At 36.6% G+C, this 19553-nt stretch overlaps 1 protein-coding gene and 1 non-coding gene across 3 annotated transcripts in view; one reads left to right on the forward strand and one right to left on the reverse strand.

The window, feature by feature from the left end:
* CAST (calpastatin) overlaps nt 1–19553 on the forward strand; it is a 799019-nt gene that overhangs the window by 242693 nt on the left and 536773 nt on the right. The gene's annotated exons all lie outside the window — the stretch shown is intronic.
* On the reverse strand, nt 901–1007 carry LOC112133688 (U6 spliceosomal RNA). Its single transcript, XR_002915304.3, has one exon. It is a non-coding gene; the product is annotated as a U6 spliceosomal RNA (small nuclear RNA).

Raw genomic sequence — 19553 nt, forward strand, 5'->3', positions numbered from 1 at the left:
TATGTGAGATGGGTCTCTTGAAGACAGGATATAGTTAGATCTTACTTCTGTATCCAACTTGCCACTCTGTGCTTTTTAATTGAGCATTTAGTACATTTACCTTCAAGATTAATATTGATATGTGCATATTTGATCCTGTCATCATGTTGTTAGCTGGTTATTATGTAGACTTGATTGTATAGTTGCTTTATAGTATCAATGGTCTATGTAATTAAGTGTGTTTTTGTGGTGGCCAGTAAGTCTTTCATTTCCATATTTAGCACTCCCTTAAGGACCTCTTGTAAGGCAGGTCTGGTGATAATTCCCTTAGCATTTGCTTGTCTGAAAAGAATCTTATTTCTCCTTTACATATGAAGTTTAGTTTGGCTGGATATGAAATTTTTTATTGGAGTTTCTTTTCTTTAAGAATATTGAATATAACTGCACCCCCCCCAACCCCACCCAATCTCTTCTGGCATGTAGGATTTCTGCTGAAAAGTCCACTATTAGCCTGTCAAATTTCCCTTTGTAGGTGACCTTCCCCTTCTATCTTCCTTTATATTTTTCCTTTTACGTCAATCTTGAAAATCTGAAGACTATGTGTCTTGGGGGTAGTTGTCTTGTACAGTATCTCACAGGCATTTTCTACATTTTCTGAATTTAAATGTTGGCCTCTGTAGTGAGGTTGGGGAAATTTTCATGGATGATATACTCAAATATGTTTCCAAGTTGCTTGTTTTCTCTCTCTCTTTCAGGGATGCCAGTGAGTCATGGATTTGGTCTATTTATGTAATCCCATAATTCTCAGAGGTGTTTTTTTTTCATTAAGATACTGTCTTGTCTTTATGTTTGTCTGACTGAGTCAGTTCAGAGAACCAGTCTTTGAACTCTGAGAGTCATTCCTCAGCTGGGTCTATTTTGAAAATTATGGAACGCCTCATGAATATGTGTGTCATCCTTGTTCAGGGGCCATGCTAATCTTCTCTGTATCATTCCAGTTTTAGTATATGTGCTGCCAAAGAGAGCACGAATCTAAGAATTCTTTGCCTACACCTCAATCCCAAAATTTTTATCCAATGTTTTTCTAACATAGAATGCAAAACAGTTTTGCAAATTACACTTTAGTCTGCAATACATTTTGGGTTAATTTTTATATATAATAAAATGTGAGGTGTATGTTTAGGTTCATATTTATTTATTTTCCTATAGATGTGCAATTGCTCCAGCGCCATATATTGAAAAGGCTGTTCTTCCTCCATTGGATTGCTTTTGCACCTTCATCAAAAGTCAGTTAGGCATATTTGTTTGGCCCTATTTCTGGGTTTTCTGTTCAGTTCCACTGATATATGTGTCTGTCCTTCTACCAATATTATACAATTTTGATTACTATAGCTACATAATAAGTCTTGAAATTAAAAAGACTGATTTCTTTCACTTTATTAAAAAATTTAAAGCTATTTTTCTTCCTTTACTTTTTTACATAAATATTAGAAAGATGTTGCCTATATCTACAAAAATTCTGCCTGGGATTTTGAAAGGAATTCGATTAAACCTATATATCTATTTAGGGAAAATTAATATCTTTAATATGTTGAGTCTACCAGTGATTAAATACAGCCTGTCTCTCTATTTATTTAGATTTTTTAAATTTCCTTCATTGGCATTTTGTAACTTTCAGTATATAAATACTGTTTAAGTTTTGTTGAATTTACATTCAAGTACTTCATTTTTTGAGTGATTGTAAGTTGTATTTTTAATTTTGGTGTTTATGTGTTCATTGCTAGTATAATGAAATAGAATCAATTTTTATATGTTCATTTTCTATCCTATGATCTTGTTGAACTCACTTAGTATTTTTAGGAGATTTCTTGTAGATTCCTTAGGAACTTCTGTGTAGACAATTATACCTACAAATAGAATTAGTCTTGTTTCTTTCTTCCTAATCAATGTAATTTTTATTTCCTTTTCTTGATATGTTGTACTGAATAGAACTTCCAGTAATATGGGTGAGTAAGAGTGATAAAAGCAGATGTCTTTGTTTTGTTTCTGATCTTTGAGGGAAAGCATTAAATTTTTCATCATTAAGTATAATAGTGGCTTTATCCAGTTGAGGAAATTCACTTCTGTTGCTAGTTTTCTGAGAGCTTTTGGTATGAATTGGTGTTGAATTTTTTCAAGTGCTCATTCTCAAGTGGAATGATCATGTGATATTTTTCTTTAGTCTGTTAAATGGTGGATTACACTGATTGATTTTCAAATATTGAACTAACCTTACATCCCTGAAATTAGCCCACTTTGTCATGGAATATACTTAAGTTCTCTTAAATATTACTGAATTCTATTTGCTTATATATTCTTAAGAACTTTTACATGTATTTTCATGAGTGAGATTGGCTTATGATTTTCTTTTTTTGTACTATTTCCCTATGATTTTGATACCAGGGTAATAATAGCTTCATAAAATGAATTAGGCATGTTATCTTATATTTTCTGGAGGAAAGTGTGTAAAGTTGGTGTTAATTCTTCTGTAAACATTGGGAATAATTCTCCAGTGAAACCATCTGGGCCTGATAATTTATTTTGGGAGAACTTTAAAATTATGAATTCAATTTTCTTAATAGTTATTGGACTACACAAATTATTTCATTCTGAATTCGTTGTTGTACTTTGTGATTTTCAAGGAATTGGCCTATTTCATCAAAATTGCCAGAGTTTTGCATGTAGAATTGCCACAGTATTCCCATATTATCTTTTTAATATCTGCAGGATCTGTCATGATGTTCCCTGTTTTATTAGTATTGGTAATTTGTGGATTTTCTTTTTTTTCCCTTTGTCAGTCTTGCTAGAGTTTTGTCAATGTAATTGATCTTCTCAAAGGGTGAGGTTTTAGTTTTATTGATTTTTTGTATTATTTTTCTGGTTTCACATTAATTTGTGATTAATGATTTCTGAATTTTATTTTCTTCTATTTATTTTGTGTTCATTTTTCTTTTCTTTGTCTAGGTTCTTGAGGTAGGAGTTTAGGTTACTGATTTCAGACTGTTTCTCTGTTCTAATGCAAGCATTTAATGCTGTAAATTGCCCTCTAAGCACTGCTTTAGCTGTGTCCCACAAATTTTTATATGCTGTACTTTCATTTTTATTCAGTTCTTTTGGAACTTCCTCTTTGATCCATGGATTATTTAGAAATTCATTGTTTATCATTCTGTTGTTGATTTCTAGTTTTCTTCCATTGTAGTCAGAGAACACACTTTGTATGGTTTCAATCCTTTAAATTTGTTGAGGTTTGTTTTATGGTCTAGGATATGATCTATCTCAGTATAGGTTCCATGGGCTCTTGAGAAGAATGTGTATTCTGCTGTTTGTCTGGTGGAGTGTTCCATAAATGTCAATTAGATCCTATTGGTTGATAGTATTGTTGAGTTTTCTATATTCTTGCTGATTTTCTGCCTAGTTATTATATCAATTGTTGAAAGAGGGCTACTGAAGTTTACAACTGTAATTGTAGATTTGTCTATTTCTCTTTTCAGTTTCACCAGTTTTTGTTTCAGATATTTCATAATTCTGTTGCTTTTTGTACACACATCTAGGACTTCTATGTTCTCTTGGTAGAGTCACCCTTCTAACATTATGTAGGGCCAGGCTCAGGCAATGATCCATGCCTGTAATCCCAGTGCTTTTGGAGGCCAAGGTGGGAGGACTGCTTGAGGCCAGGCGTTTGAGACCAGCCTGGGCAACAAAGTAATATCCCATCTCTACAAAAAATAAAATAAAATAAATTAGCCGGGCATGGTGGTGCACACCTGTAATCCTAGCTACTCCAGCGGCTGAGGCAGGAGGATTGCTTCAGCGCAGGAGTTGAAGGCTATAGTGAGCTATGATCATGCCACTGCACTCCAGCCTGAGTAACAGAGTGATATGCTATCTCTAAAATAATAATAATAATAAATTTTTTAAAAATATTGTGTAATGTCACTCTGTATCTGGTAAATTTCTCTGCTCATAAGTCTATTTTATCTGATATTAGTAGAACTATTCCCACTTTCTTTTGATTAATTTTTACATAATATGTCTTTTTCTATCCATTTACTTGTTATATTTATTTCAAATATTTGAAGTAAGTTCCTTATAGACAGCAGGTAATTGAGTCATGTTTTTAATATGTTCTGCTAATCTTTGTCTCTTAATTGGTGTATGTGGACACACTTTTATCCATATAATTTACTTCTTTAAAATTCAATAATTAACTAATGCATACACAATGTATAAGATCTTAAAGATACTAAAGAGTATCTGATATTAAAAATATTGGACTGAGCATGGTGGTTTATGCCTATAATCCCAGCACTTTGAGAGGCAGAAGCAGAAGGATCATCTTGAGGCCAGGAGTTTGAGACCAGCTTGGGCAATGTAGTGAGATCCTGTATCTCCAAAAATAATTATATACATATATAAGCTGGCTCTGATGGTACATGCCTGTAGTTCCAGCTACTTGGGTGGCCAACGTGGGGGGATCTCTTGAATCCAGAAGTTCAATGCTGTAGTAAGCTATGATCATACCATTGCACTCCAGCTTGGGTAGCAGAGCAAGACCTTGTCTCTAAAAAAGAAAAAAAATATATTAAAAGGTCAATCCCCTTCCATTCCACCTCTTTCCCCAGTCCTCCCATCCACTTCCCAAGAGGTAACCATGTTTTCCAGTTTTATGTTGTCTTCTATCAGAGTTAGTCTACATAATGAAAACATATACAAGACTATACAAAATATAAATGAGAACAAAGTATATATACTGTTCTACTTGTTGCCTTATATGTAATTAATAGCACATCTTGAAGATCTTTTTATATTGGTACATATAGAATACTGGCAACATTTCAATAAAAATATTTTCTTCCAGCTTCAAAAGTCTTAGAAGTCAATCTCAGGAAGTATGTTCTCTTACAGAAGATTAAATCTAAAAATCTACATGAGTTGAAACATTTAAGGAGCAGAATGGAGATTGTAATTTATAATGAAATATGTAAATTGGTAAATATTTAGAGCTTGAATAAGAAATAATTTTGAAGAAACATGATGGCAATCTATTTATAAGCCATACATTTCCGGAGAGTTGTGAAGTTACTTACCAGCAACTGCCTATATGGCTAACAATAATGGAGTAAGACCAAGAAAAGAAAAGGCAATATTTTAAGGCAAAATTTAGCTCTGGAAACTTCGTGAAATACTTCATGTCAGTATTACCTTATTATTGTTATTACCCAAATGGAGGAAAGCCTAATATTCCATGAAATAAAACAAAATTCTAGATCTTAGAACTTTTCTAAGTTCTGAATGAATTGCAAAATAAAGACTGGGTGATTCATCTGTTTAAACAAAGACATATTAGCTACTTACTGTGTTTGAGACACAGTTCTAGTCAATGAATAAGATAGACAAGGTCTCTGCAATCTTGGAGCTTACATTCTGGGGAAGGCAGTGAGAGGAGAGAAAATTAAAACGTAAAAACAACACAAAACAAAAAAGCCAGGTAGTGGTATGCACTGTGATGAGAACAAAGCAGGGTTATGTTTTACCAAGACACAAGAAGATTGTTTTATAGTATTTGGTGTTAGAAGATGATGTTACACTGAGAAGCCCAGGAAACCATATCCATAATCCAAGAAAAAGTCTTTTGCTTACATTTCTCAAGTTTGCTCTGTCCTCCTCTGACCCTTTCCTGGCCAAATTCTTAAAGCCACAGTGTAATTCCACATTCTTGGTAAAGCCTTCTAAAATATTCCTGCCAGGAAGAAGAGAGTGCACCTGATGTAGTAGCCACTGTAAGAACTGTATTGGAGAATGATCTGATTGGCCAGTGCAAGAAGGATTGGAGAGAAGAAGAAACCACAAGCAGAAAAACCAGATGAGGGAATTCAGCTAAATATTAACTATCTCAAGAATATTCCCAGAAGCGACTGCTAAATTTAAATCCCTGCTCACAATGAAATACTGTACAGCAGGGGTTCTCAAACTTTTTGGTCTTAGGACCCTTACAGCCTTAAAAATTATTGAGAACTCCAAAGAACTTTCAATTATGTGAGTCATAACTACTGATACTTACTGTATTATAACTTGAAACTGAAAAATTTTTTAAATATTTATAAACATTTAAAAATAATAAACCCATTGTAAGCTAATGTAAATAGCATGTTTTTATTAAAAATCACTTTATTTTCCAAAGCAAAAAATTTAGTGAGAAGAGAGGCCTTCTTTTACATTTTAATATCTGGCTTATGAGAAAATAGCTGAGTTTCTCATTTCTGCTTCTCCATTTAATCTGTTGGTGTATGTTTTATTTAAAGTACAGTTAACCCTTGAAGAACGTGGGTCTGAACTGTGCAGGTCCACTTATACATGGATTTTTTTCCAATAAAAGTTGCAAATATGCCTGTCTCTCCTACCTCCTTATTCACCGCCTCTACTTCTTCTGCCTCAACCACTCCTGAGTCAGCAAGACCAACCGTTCCTCTTCCTCCTTCTTCTCAATCTGCTCAGCATGAAGATGATGAGGATGAAGACATTTATGATGATCCACTTTCACCTAATAAATAGTAAATATATTTTTCTCTTATAATTTTCGTTTATTTATTTATTTGTTGAGACAGAGTCTTGCTCTGTCACCGAGTCTGGAGTGCAGTAGTGCGATCTCGGCTCACTGCAACCTCCGCCTCTCGGGTTCAAGTGATTCTCATGTCTCAGCCTCCTATGTAGCTGGGACTACAGGCACACGCCACCACGCCCAGCTAATTTTTGTATTTTTAGTAGAGATGGGTTTTTTTCCATGTTGGCCAGGCTGGTCTCGAACTCCTGGCCTCAAGTGATCTGCTCACCTAAGCCTCCCAAAGTGCTGGAATTACAGGTGTGAGCCACTGTACCTGGCCATGATTTTCTTAATAAGATTTATTTTCTCTAGCTTGCTTTATTGTAAGAATACAGTATATAGGACATAAACAAAATATATGATTTGACTGTTTATGTTATCAGTAAAGCTTCTGGTCAATAGTAGGCTATTAGCAGTTAAGTTTTGGGGGAGTCAAAAAAGTTATATGTGGATTTTCAGCTGCAAAGGGGCCAGCTCCCCTAACCCCCACATTGTTCAAGGGTTAATTATATATGAAAAAAAATCCAACCTCACACAGGTAAGTAATAAATTGCTTTTTAAAAATGTGGATATTCTTCTTTGATAATACACCAAGAGTTGAAAAGTGGTAGTGTCTTAAAGATTGGTTTCAGTGTGGATTCTGAAACCATGTCAATGAACTTCCCATATTCTATGAAATTAAAATCCACTGGTCTACCTTGTACTTTGAGTGGATCTTTTACCCACACATGATTTTGTGTTATACATTGGTGATTTGGGCAATATTCATTCAATGAATTATTCAGATCCTACAAATGTTTCAATATTTCTTTATATAATACTTTTTAAAATCAGGAAGTCTTCAAGATCATGGTGGTGGATATGTTTTCCAGAACTCTAATTTTTGTTTGAAAGCTCAAGTTTTATCATTAGCATCAAATGCTGACAGTTGCTTTTCTGGAAGTTACAGGCTCACTTCATTTATTTTTGAGAAAATGTTTGCTAAGTACCTAAGTCTGAATAACCACAGTTTTCCCATCATTCCTTTAAATAAAATTGCTTTTCATGTCAAAAGTGACTAGTTTAACTTAACAACTCAACTGATTCCCCTCATGAGCTCTTTTTATCCATTGTGCTTTCTGTTGCAGAAGTATTTTATAAGCACTTTACATCACACAGAAAATATTAAAAAGATATGTACTCAAGAGTTGAGAAGTAATAAAATTATTTTTTTTTATTTTTAGTTTTTTAGAGACAAGGTCTCACTCAGTTGCCCAAGCTGGAGTGCAGTGGTGCAATCATAGCTCCTTGTAGTCTCAAACTCCTGGACTCAAGTGATCTTCCTACCTTAGCCTCTGAAATAGCTGGGACTACAGGTATACACCACCACGCTAGCTAATTTTTTTTTTTTTTTTTTTTTTTGTAGAGATGAGGTCTTGCTTTGTTGCCCAGGCTGGTCCTATACTCCTGGCTTCAAGTGATCCTTCTGCCTCAGCCTCCCAAAGTGGTGGGATCATAGGCATGAGCCACTGCGACTGGCCAAATTAAATTTTTTTTTTTACCAAGAGCATTATTAAGTTAAACTAGCTTTATGGAAAATAATTGTTTCTTTCTGTTGACTGGTAGTGCATGGTGTTGAACAATAAGACAGTGATGACTAGAACCATTTGGTGCCGCTCCCTTGATTTGTGGTAAGGTACCAGCCATTTTTCCCACTATTGCTTTTGTGCTATCAGTGCAATGAAAAAGGTAAATTATGTGTTCCTGTACTTATGAAAATAGTTTACTTCTGGATCACACTTGTGAACCACACTTTGAGAACAGCTACTGGACAAAAATGTGAATGGATGATCTATTACTATGCACAACAATATGGATGAGTGTCAGAAATATAATACCGAATGATGGAAGCCAGACCCAAAATAATACAGGCTCCAGGATCTTTTATATCTAAAATACAAAAACAGGAAAAACTTAACTCTGGTGTTGGAAATTAGGAGAAGGGTTATCCTTAGGGATGCTGAGTGGAATGAGGCATGAGGCATGCTTTGCTGTGAATGTTCTTTCCTGAGCTAGACATTGGTTATGAGGGTCTGTTCAACTGTGAAATTCATTAGCTGTATGCTTATTATACGTACACTTTCTGTGTGTATGCTATATTTCAATAAAAAGTTCAGAAAATAATACTATGTTCTTGTGTTTTGTTTACTACCTCAGTTAATTGAAAGTTCTGGGGGGTGGCCTCTGAGTAGTAATAATCAAGAAAAAGTGACTTTTTGCTTTTTTTGACGCTAGCAATATTAGCTGTTTAAAAGGTTTTGCATGGGTTCAAATTACAGTCTATCGTTTTTAGGATGCTATGTGACTCACACTAGGTGAACACTGACCGTGTTTTCCTATGGAATTTTTTTAAATGCAGTATATGTGGTTGGATGTAAGCTGTCTATGGGTTTCTGACCTTCAATGCAATTTTACATTTTTAGTTGATTGTTATATCTGGAAGGAGATCATAATGAAGCAGAGGCCCTATATTATGCCTGTGGTCCAGCAGAAGGGGCTGGCTGACATGGAAATAATGTATTACATTTATTCATGCTATGGCATAATGAACTAAAAATATTCTGCTGGAGAGGTAGAATTAGAACCAAAAAACATTTTAGGCATTTGGCCTTTGCTAAAATAATATTTCTCTCCCAGTCTTCTCTTCCACCTTCCCTACACATTTAAGTTTTCTTCCTCTTCCAGCTTGGCTAAGGCCCTGCCTCACCCACAAAGCCTTTCCCAACTTCTGCTGCCTGTGGCTACCTCCCCTCTTCTGAACTCAGCACTCTTTTTTATATTGCCGACCCTCCAGTTTATTTGTTCTTTAATTTAATTTATGTTGGTAAACTTATCTAACTCCTACATGTGCTAGGTTTAGGATCCAAAGACAAATATTTCAGACCAGCTGGATAGAAAGACAAGTGAAAAGCTCACTTCAATAAGGTCTGGCAAGTGTGACACTAGAGAGAGGCACAGCAGGCCAGGAGAACACACTGGGAGGCACCAAGTGGGTCAACATCAGGGGAAGTTTAGAGTCAGGCAGCCCTCAACTTGAGCCTTAGCTTTGTTATGTACTTTGTGGGGTGTTTGGCAAGTTACTTAAGGTCACTAAATCTCAGTTTCTTCAGGTGAAAAGTGGAGATATTAGGTGTTCCTATCTTAGGGGCATTGTGAGGAATAAATGAAGCTGTGTGCAGAACAGCTACGTAGTATATGCCTGGCACAGGATAAGTGCTCAGTGAATGTGAGGTATTATCACTATTATTTTTTATGTGTATAATGTCATGGCCCATGTGGTGAATTGTTTGAGCTATGTCATGACAAATATATAATGTCAATTTAACTAAAATTTTTCATTTGTATTTCTTGAACTCATAGAGGTTCAGGCTTAGGACATAATCACACTCCTCAAGAACATCTCTTGTTTTTCTTCCCCATCTACTTCTATTATGCATTCATGACTGGCCTTCCTAAGACGCTTCATTCAAAACTATTTTTTGGTTCTCATCCATTTTGCCCCTGTCTCATAGCCCCAAAGTGGCTGTCACAAACCTATGAGACAGGCATTATACCCATTTTATAGATAAAGGAAGTGAGCCTCAGAGAGCTACTAAATAACTTATCCAAGATTATACAGCTAATAAGTGGCATTGCCTAGTCCATGTCAAAGTTGCCGGCCTGGCCAGGCATGGTGGCCCACCCCTGTAATCCCAGCACTTCGGGAGGTTGAGGCAGAAGGATTGCTTGAGCCCAGGAGGTCAAGGCTCCAGTGAGCCATGTTTGTGCCACTGCACTCTGGCCTGGGCAACAAAGTGAGGCCTTGTCTCAAATAGAAGGAAGGAAGGGAAGGAAGGAAAGGAGGGAGGGAGGAAGGAGAAAGCAAGAAAGGGAAGGAAGGCAGGCAGGCAGGAAGGAAGGAAAGAAAGAAAGAAAAGAAAAAAGAAAATGAAAAGAAAGAGAAAGGTAGGTGGTTGGCATGTTTAATATCTCTTAAATTCCTTCTCATTGTCTCCACAGAAGACCCCACTCTGTCTCCTGCTAAAGGTCTGTCAGAGCCTGTACAAAGGTTTTAAGGTCACTTTCTTTTGGAGCAAGATGTCTGAAGCTGATGCTGTATGTTGCCCGATGAACAGCCATTCCTTTCCCCTTTCTTCCTTGTTGTTAAAGCCTGTCTCCCACGACAGAGGCTGAAAATGCTAAATACTAGTTTTCCCTGCCTCTTTGTTGCTATGGTGTGGGTCTGTGACTCAGTCCTGGCTGATGGGACATGAGGAGAAGTTTGCTCAGAGGCATCTGAAAAAGGTTTGTCTCCTTAGTACAAAGATATAAGAGGAGTCTCTACTCTCTTCCTACCCTTCCTGTTTTGAACATTGCTTTGTGAAGACATGATGCTTCCGGCTGTGGCAGCCATCTGGTGTCTATAATGTTTTGTGCCCCTTCTTCATGCATTTTAATCTCAGATGGTAAAAGACACCCCCAAGTACACTAGGACTTACCTATAATTAATTGAGCTATTCAGAACATGTTATGTAAATGTTAACATGACCATGGTAAAGAACAGAATATTTTAATGCAAATGTTTGTGAGGAGGAATAAACCTTTGAAATTATCTAGATTATCAACTCTTCATTTCACAGAAAAAAGAAACTGATACCCAAAGCATTTAAACATCTTTCCTAAAATTATACTTGGTTAGTGACAGAGTCTGGCATAGAAGCTAGGCCTTCTGACTGTGTTTCAAACATTATTTCTGTAAGACATTTCTTGATGAGTAAGACATCACTCAGTTGGAGCTGTGCTACTTAAAATATTGGTGACGAGTAAGTGACCATCTGAAGTGATTCAACTTGTTTGATTCATTTTGTTTCTAAATAGTTCTAAGCTTAGTTGGCTATTTAGTGAGACTATCTGACATCCTTTTTTTCTGAGAGTCTTTCTTGAGTTTAGTAAGTTGTTTGAAACAAAAGTACCAAGATTTCAGTCGTTCTGCAGCAGAGAAACCAACATTCTGTGATGCCCTTTGTCGGTATGATATTAGTCAGAGAAGGAAGAGTTGTATCACTCCCTAGTGCCATTATTTGTAATTGTGTGCTTCATTAAAGGAGATTACAATTAATTTTATTCACAACATATATTTTCAATGTTAAATTTAACGGAGTTTAAGTCATTATGGATTACTCGAATGTCACTTTGCCCTCCCTTGGCCTGTTGTGGATTGATTTGTAGTCTCTAAGAACATATTCTGAAGTCCTAATCTCTGGTACCTAGAAATGTTACCTTATTTGGAAATAAGGTCTTTACAGATGTAGTCAAGTTAAGTATCCTTGTCATACTGAAGACAACGATCCCCACTCTTACCACTCCTATTCAACATAATACTGGAAGTCCTAGCCAGAGCAATCAGGCAAGAGAAAAAAATAAAGGGCATTCAAATTGGAAAAGAGGAAGTAAAATTGTCTCTCTTTGCAGGTTCTTATGTTAAGAAAACCTAAAGGCTCCATCATAACACTCCTAGAGCTGGTAAACAAATTCAGTAAAGTTGCAGGATACAGAATCAATATACAAAAATCAGTAGTGTTTATATACACCAATAATGAAATAGCTGAAAAAGAAATCAACAAGGCAACCCCATTTATAACAGCTGGCAAAAAATAAAATATCTAGGAATAAAAGTAACCAAGGCAGTCAAAGATTGCTACAAGAAAAACTACAAAACACCGATGAAAGAAGTTGAAGAGGACACAAACAAATGGGAAAACAGTCCATACTCATGGACTAGAAGAGTCAATATCATTAAAATGACTGTGCTGCTCAAAGCAATATACATATTCAATGCAATCTCTATCAAAATACCAATGTCATCTTTCACAGAAATAGGAAAAAAAATCCTAAAATTTGTATAGAACAAAAAAAGAGCCAGAAGAGTCAAAGGAATCTCGAGCAAAAAGAACAGAACTGGAGGTAACACACCGCCTGACTTCAAAGTATATTACAAGGCTATAGTAACCAAAGCAGCATTGTATTGGTATAAAAATAGACACACAGTCAACGAGGAACAGAATAGAGCACCCAGACATAAATCCACATATTTACAGCCAAATGATTTTCAACAAAGGTGCCAAGAACATACACTGGGGAAAGGACATGCTTTTCAATAAATAGTGTTGGGAAAATTAAATATCCATATGCAGAATAATAAAACTGGACCTCTATCTCTCCCCATATACAAGAATCAACCAAAGATGGATTAAAGATTTAAATGTAGGACATGAAACTATAAAACTACTAGAAAAAACCATAGAGAAAATACTTCAGGACATATGGTCTAGGCAAAAATATTATGGCTAAGACCTCAAAAGCACAGCCAACTAAAACAAAAATAGACACATGGGACTATATTAAACTAAAAAGTATCATCAGAGCAAAGGAAACATCAACAGAGTGAAGAGACAATCTGTTGAATGGGAGAAAATATTTGCAAACTATTCATCAAACAAGGGACTAATATCCAAAATATACAAAGACCTCAAACAACACAACAATTAAAAAAGCAAATAATCCCATTAAAAATTGGGCAAAGAACAGGAATAAACAGTTCTCAAAAAAAGACATACAAATGGCCAACAGGTATACGAAAAAATGCTCAACATCCTTAAGCATCAAGGAAATGAAAATTAAAACCACAATGAGATATCACCTTACCCCAGTCAGAATGACTATTATTAAAACGATAAAAATAATAGATGCTGGTCAGGATGTGGAGAAAAATAAATTATTATACACCATTGACGGGAATGTAAGTTAGTACAACCAAGATGAAAAAAATACAGAGATTTCTCAAACTAAAAACAGAACTACCATATGACCCAGCAATCCCTCCCCTCTAATATATATCTATCCAAAGGAAATCAGTATATCAGAGTGATACCTGCACCCCTATGTTTATTGCAGCACCATTCACAATAGCATAGATATGGAATCAACCTAAGTGTCCATCAGTGGACAAATAAAGAGAACATGGTATATATACATAATTGAATACTATTCAGCCATGAAAAAGAATGAAATCATATCATTTGCAGCAACGTGGATGGCACTGGAAGTCGTTATGTTAAGTGAAATAAACCAGGCACGGAAAGACAAACTCTGCATGTTCTCACTCATATCACTCATATGTGGGAGCTAAAAAACTTAACCTCATGGAGATAGGACTAGGTGAGATACCAGAGGCTGGGAAAGGGTGTGAGGGTAGGAAGGGGAAATGAAGGGATGTTGGTGAATGGGTACAAACTTACAGTTACATAGAAGACATAAATTCTAATGTCTGATAGCAGACTAGGGTGACCATAGTTAGCAAAAACAGATTACATATTTCAAAGTAGAGAGATGAGAGGACTTGAAATGTTACCAACACAAATAAATATTAAATACTCAAGGTGATGTATTAAATAGTACTTTAAATGCATAGAATGTGTAATGATCAAGTCAGAGTATTTGGGGTATCACATGTACCCCATAATATGTAAAACATTATGTATCAGTAAAGAAAAAAATTAGGTTATACTGGATTAGGATGGGTCTATTTCAATGATTTCATGTCATTATGAGCAAAGGGAGATTTGAACAAGGATTGCCAGCAACCATCAGAAGCTAGGAGGAGTTCAGAAAGGATTTTTCCCTAGAATCTTTGGAGGGAGCATGGCCTTGCTGGCACTTAGACTTTAGACTTTACACTTCTGGCCTCCAAGACTGTGAATGAATAAATTGCTGTTGTTTTAAGCCACCCCATTTGTGGTAGTTTGTTATGGCAGCCCTAGGAGACTAATACATGGCTGTAGGTGTTCCTGGGTGGTATTGACCCTGCTTCTTCTCCGTCTGTCCTTGAATTTATCTCTTGAGAGATCATCCATGTCCCGGGCTCACCCTTTTGTGTAATAGATGTTAATACACTAGGTAATAACTTTCATGAGAATTTTCTGAGAATATTAAAACTTTAATCTTTTCTGTACATCTTCATGGAATTAACAAGCAGGTTAACAACAAAATATGACCATGCACTGATATTAGGTACAGAAAGAAACAGTGAGCTAAGCAATTGGTCTCGGCAGAGTGGATCCTATAGAAAAAGAATAGATTGTGATGGTTATAAAAAGGTAAAGAAAGGAGCCTGCATCTCTCTGATCCACAGAAAGAGAAAAAGGGTATACATAATGTTACCCAGCACAAAAATACAGACTTAGAATCTCAACTAGAAGTCCTAAATCAGAACTGTCTTGGATCAAAGTGACTGAAAACTCAATTCAAACTGACAAATCTTGGGGCTCACAACTGAAAAGTCCAGGGATAAGTTATGTGGGGTGAAGAGTAATCCAGACATTTGGATAGTGTTGTCAGAACCCAGTGTCTCTACTTTTCTGTTGCCTTCTTTAGTAGGCTGTATAATGGCCACCCAAAGACATTAAGCCCTAATCTCTGGAACCTGTAAATATTACCTTTTAAGGAAAAAGGGGTCTTTTTAGATGTGATTAAGTTAAGCATCTTGACTTGGGGAGACTATTCTGTTGATCTGGGTGGGCACTAAATCGAATCAATCACAACTGTCTTTAAGAGTGAGGCAGAGGAAGATTTGATACGCACAGAAGAAGAGAGAGCAATGTGAAGATGGCGGCAGAGATTGGACTGATGAAGCCACCAGAAGCTGGAAGACATAAGGATCCGATTCTCCCCTGGAGCATCTGGAGGAAGCAAGGTCCTGTCAACATTGTGTTTAGCCATTGAAATGAATATTGAACAGAATCCTGTCCCCTAGCACTAGTAGAGAATAAAGTTATGTTGTTTTAAGCCACCAATTTATGATGATTTCTTATGGCAGCCACGGGATAGTAATTTACCCTCTCAGATGATGCATGATGGCCAGATGGGTTGCCAGCAGCTCCCCTCTAAACTAAGTACATTGGAGAAAATAAAGCATTTCTTATTGTGACTTACACATGAGTTTCAGGATTCAAGATTTACTCTGAACTGGCCAACTCAGCTCATGTGCCCACCCCTAAATTAACTGGTGTATCTAGGAATTAGTTGTTCTAATTGTCCAGACCTAGGTCATGTGCTCCACTCCCTGATTCAAGGGTGAAGGCCCACCCTTCATGTTGGCAGACCTTACATGTGGATGGCATGGAAGTAACTTTTCTGGCTTTGATCTTACATCAGACTCTAAGTTTAAAATCAATATCACATATATGGCATCAAATTAAAATAACACCAATGTAGAGGCAATTGTACCACCTCTGTGTCATATACCAACAATGGTATTTAATAAGTATTTGTTGACTTTGTTGCTATTTGTTTCTTTCCTTCCTTTCCTTCTTTTTCCTTTCTTCCCTCCCTCCTTCCCTTCCTTTTTTTCCTCACTCTCTCTCTCTACCTTGTTTGGTTAAAACCCAAACAGATTTATGAAAATGTAAAATGATATATACACATTAGCAGTTTTGTGTTCAAGACAGTGTGTAAATGGGGGCATACAGGGATATAACAGCTGGAATTATAAAACTGTATGCAATTTATAGTTTAAAAACACACAAAGATCATAGATAGAAAAGAGTTAAGTGGAAGTCTAAAAATAAAGACTGGAAAAAGCGCATTTATGTTGGGGGGCATTGGGTTTATTTGAAAAGCAGTGAAGGTAAAATTATAGATATGTTGGAAATTTTCTGAAAAGTTTTTACTGATGAGTTATCTTATACCCACCTTACTAATGTATATGTAAATAGCTATATTTTTCTCTATCTGAGATGATTTTCTTGAGAGTCTGTTGTGATTTCTGAGTCTTTGTAGATCTAACAGAAACAGAGGTAAAAGAATACAAATTATTACTCAAAGATAGACACATAATTGATAAACATTGTCTATGAGAAGCAAGTTGGATAAACCAAACACTTTATTCTTGGAGAGAGCTATAATACAAATCTATTCAGGGAGAAAAACAAATTTAATTCTTGCCCCCCACCTCACCATTCTTCTTCTCCTTTTTCTTCTTTCTCTTTTTCTATGAAATTCTACAGCTCATCAGTTAGTGCACTATGTATCTTTGGGTCCCTCTGAGAAAGTCAAACTCCTGATGACTAATAAGTAACTAATAACTGTAGTTACTCTCTGATCAGCTTCTAACATGTCCCCACCTTGCACTTCTCAGACAGGGAGATAAAGAAAAATAGCATCAATATGAGCATTTCCAAACCTGCAGAAATTCTTACCCAAAGGTCTTAACTGCCCATTGGTTGTAGCTGCAGAGAATCAAGAAGGGGCAGAGTGGTTTCTTAGCCCCATGTAGACTGGGTGTCTTCCTTTAGTTTATCTCCACCTGGCAACTGGTCCAAAGCCAGGGGACTAGGACCTTACAACCATTGTACCAATGAACAGTAGGAACTCTTCAAAACATAACCAGCCTTCTGAGAGAAGGCAAATGGAGCATAAAAGATCAAATGTAGGCTGGGTGCGGTGGCTCATGCCTGTAATCCCAACACTTTGGGAGGCTGAGGCGGGCAGATTGCTTGAGCTCAGGAGTTCGAGACCAGCCTGGGCAACATGGCAAAACCCTGTCTCTACAAAAAATACAAAAAATTAGCCAGGGGTGGGGTGGCGGCACGTGCCTGTAGTCCCAGCTACTCAGGAGGCTGAGGTGGGAGGATCGGTCAAGCCTGGGAGGCAGAGGTTGCAGTGAGCCAAGATCACACCGCTGCACTCCAGCCTGGGTGACAGAGTGAGACCCTGCCTCAAAAAAAGATTAAAAAAAAAAAATCAAATGTATTTTAAGAATCTGTTTTATTGCAGATAGTAATTCATATTTTCACCTTTTCTGGCTTCTTGATTTCTAGGTTTAACTTTCTCCCCCATTTGTTCTACCCAACAGCCCTCTTGGCCACTCCTCCCTGGAATCATTTCCTGTCATGACATTTTTAGAAACCAAAATAACAGCATTTACAATGTAACAGCTAAATATTCCCATAGAATATCTTGGTAAAACAAGCACTTTTGCATGGTAGTTTTTAACACACTATTGGCTATGTATTCAGACTGAACCTCTTCTGAGTGTCCACGGTTTCTAGCTAACCAATGGGCTGATTGCAGCATTGTTTGCTGTCGCTCTGTAATCACATCTGGCATACAAAGCTGGCGGCATCCTGGCTTCCAGGCTCTTCTTGTGTAGTGTCTTGTTTTAACGTCAGAACACACAGTTTATTCAGGGAGTGACGGGGAGGGTACTTTTAATAATAAGAGGCAGCTGTGTAATTCTCTGTAAAAAATGAAGCAGAAGAAGTACATTGTAATATTACATGGGGTTATGAGATACCACAAATGGAATGTTAGTTGGGCAAATTCAATACATTTTGAATTCTTTGGATTTTTTTAAAAGAAGATAATCACTTGTGCTTTTTTCAATAGAATTATTTACTTAGCCTTTTACATCTTGAATTTTCCAGTTTAAATTTAGTACAGCATAAACTCAGAGAGGTGCTGGGAAAAATTTCCAAAGTGTCTGTAGACAGTATTCTTAAACCACGATGGCAAAACCTCAAAAATAGATGCAGCTCCATCAAAGTTAAATTGAATGACTCAATGTCTGGACCGCTCAGGTTTTTTTCTAGTTAGGGAAGGGGAGAGACTGTTCGCTGTAGAAATTCAGAACCCTGAATGGAGGAAGTTTGTTTTGTTTTTGTTTTTAGAGAGGGGGAAAAAGTGCCATCATGGGAAATTAGAATAAAAACAGAAGTCTCTTTAAAAGTGTAAAATAAGAGTCAGCTTCCTTGTTTTTTGTTACTTTTTATTTTCAAAAATTACATGGTAGCCTGGAGCTGTATCTTAGAGATCAGTTTACCCAACTTCCACAATTTCTAGATAAAGCCTTGAGACTCCCTTTTCCCTCGTGTGTCTTCCTTTGCAGTCACTTTCCCACACTTGCTTGTGTATCAGACAAGGGGTGGCAATGCGACTAAGTTTTGGCCAACAATATCTAAGGGGAAGTATGGTGGATTGTGTCACTGTTAAAAATAAAAAGTGCCTTGATAAAAATGATTTTCAGCTTCACCAATTTCACATTTTTTTGTAGTCTCCCTCTTTCTCTCTCTCTCTCTGTGTTTGTGTGCGTGTGTCTGTGATTACAAAGGCTAGAAATGGCTTCGTGTTTTTGAATGGGAATGTGATGCCTAGAGCTTAGCGGCCATCTTGGACCTATGAGGTGGCAAGACTTAAGACTAAGGATGGAGAGAGAGCAGAGTAGGAGGATGGAAAGAGCTCGATTCAGCTAGCCACTGTACCAAATCTGGAACATCCTGCGTCTGGATTTCTTTCTATGTGAGACAATTAATTGTCTTTATTTCATAGGTCACTTGTAGCTTTCAGTCAGTTTTTCTGTTACTCATACCTCTGTACATTTCTGATTAATACACCCTGAAAGATTAATCTGCCCAAGTTTATAAAATACGTTGTAGCATAGTCTCAATTGGAATCCAGCTCTTCTAATTTCTTGTTTATTATCTGTCCCTCTCACTGTCTGCCCCTGTTCTATCACCAGATTAGTCTCTACATGAATAAATGGGTTATTGTCTTGATTAAACCTGTTAAGTATGGTACTGCAGTAAATTGTATTTGTCCCCTAGATTAGTGCCTGCATTTGCAATCCTTTTTGCTAATAGGCAAAAATTTTATAGCCTGTCTTTGCATGAAAAGTCTTGACAAGTTAAGAATTATTAGATGATTCATTTTCATATTGAAAGCCTCGATTTAAGAAGAGGTAACCATTGCGAGTCATATTAATATTGAGGGAATTTAATGTGTCAACATGCTTACAAAGTTGACTGTATTTCAAAACCTCAAATTCTTATCCTGAAAGGTGTTTTTAGGAACAAGTAGGTAA

Source organism: Pongo abelii, chromosome 4 (assembly GCF_028885655.2).
Source record: "Pongo abelii isolate AG06213 chromosome 4, NHGRI_mPonAbe1-v2.0_pri, whole genome shotgun sequence".
Classification (NCBI taxonomy): domain Eukaryota; kingdom Metazoa; phylum Chordata; class Mammalia; order Primates; family Hominidae; genus Pongo; species Pongo abelii.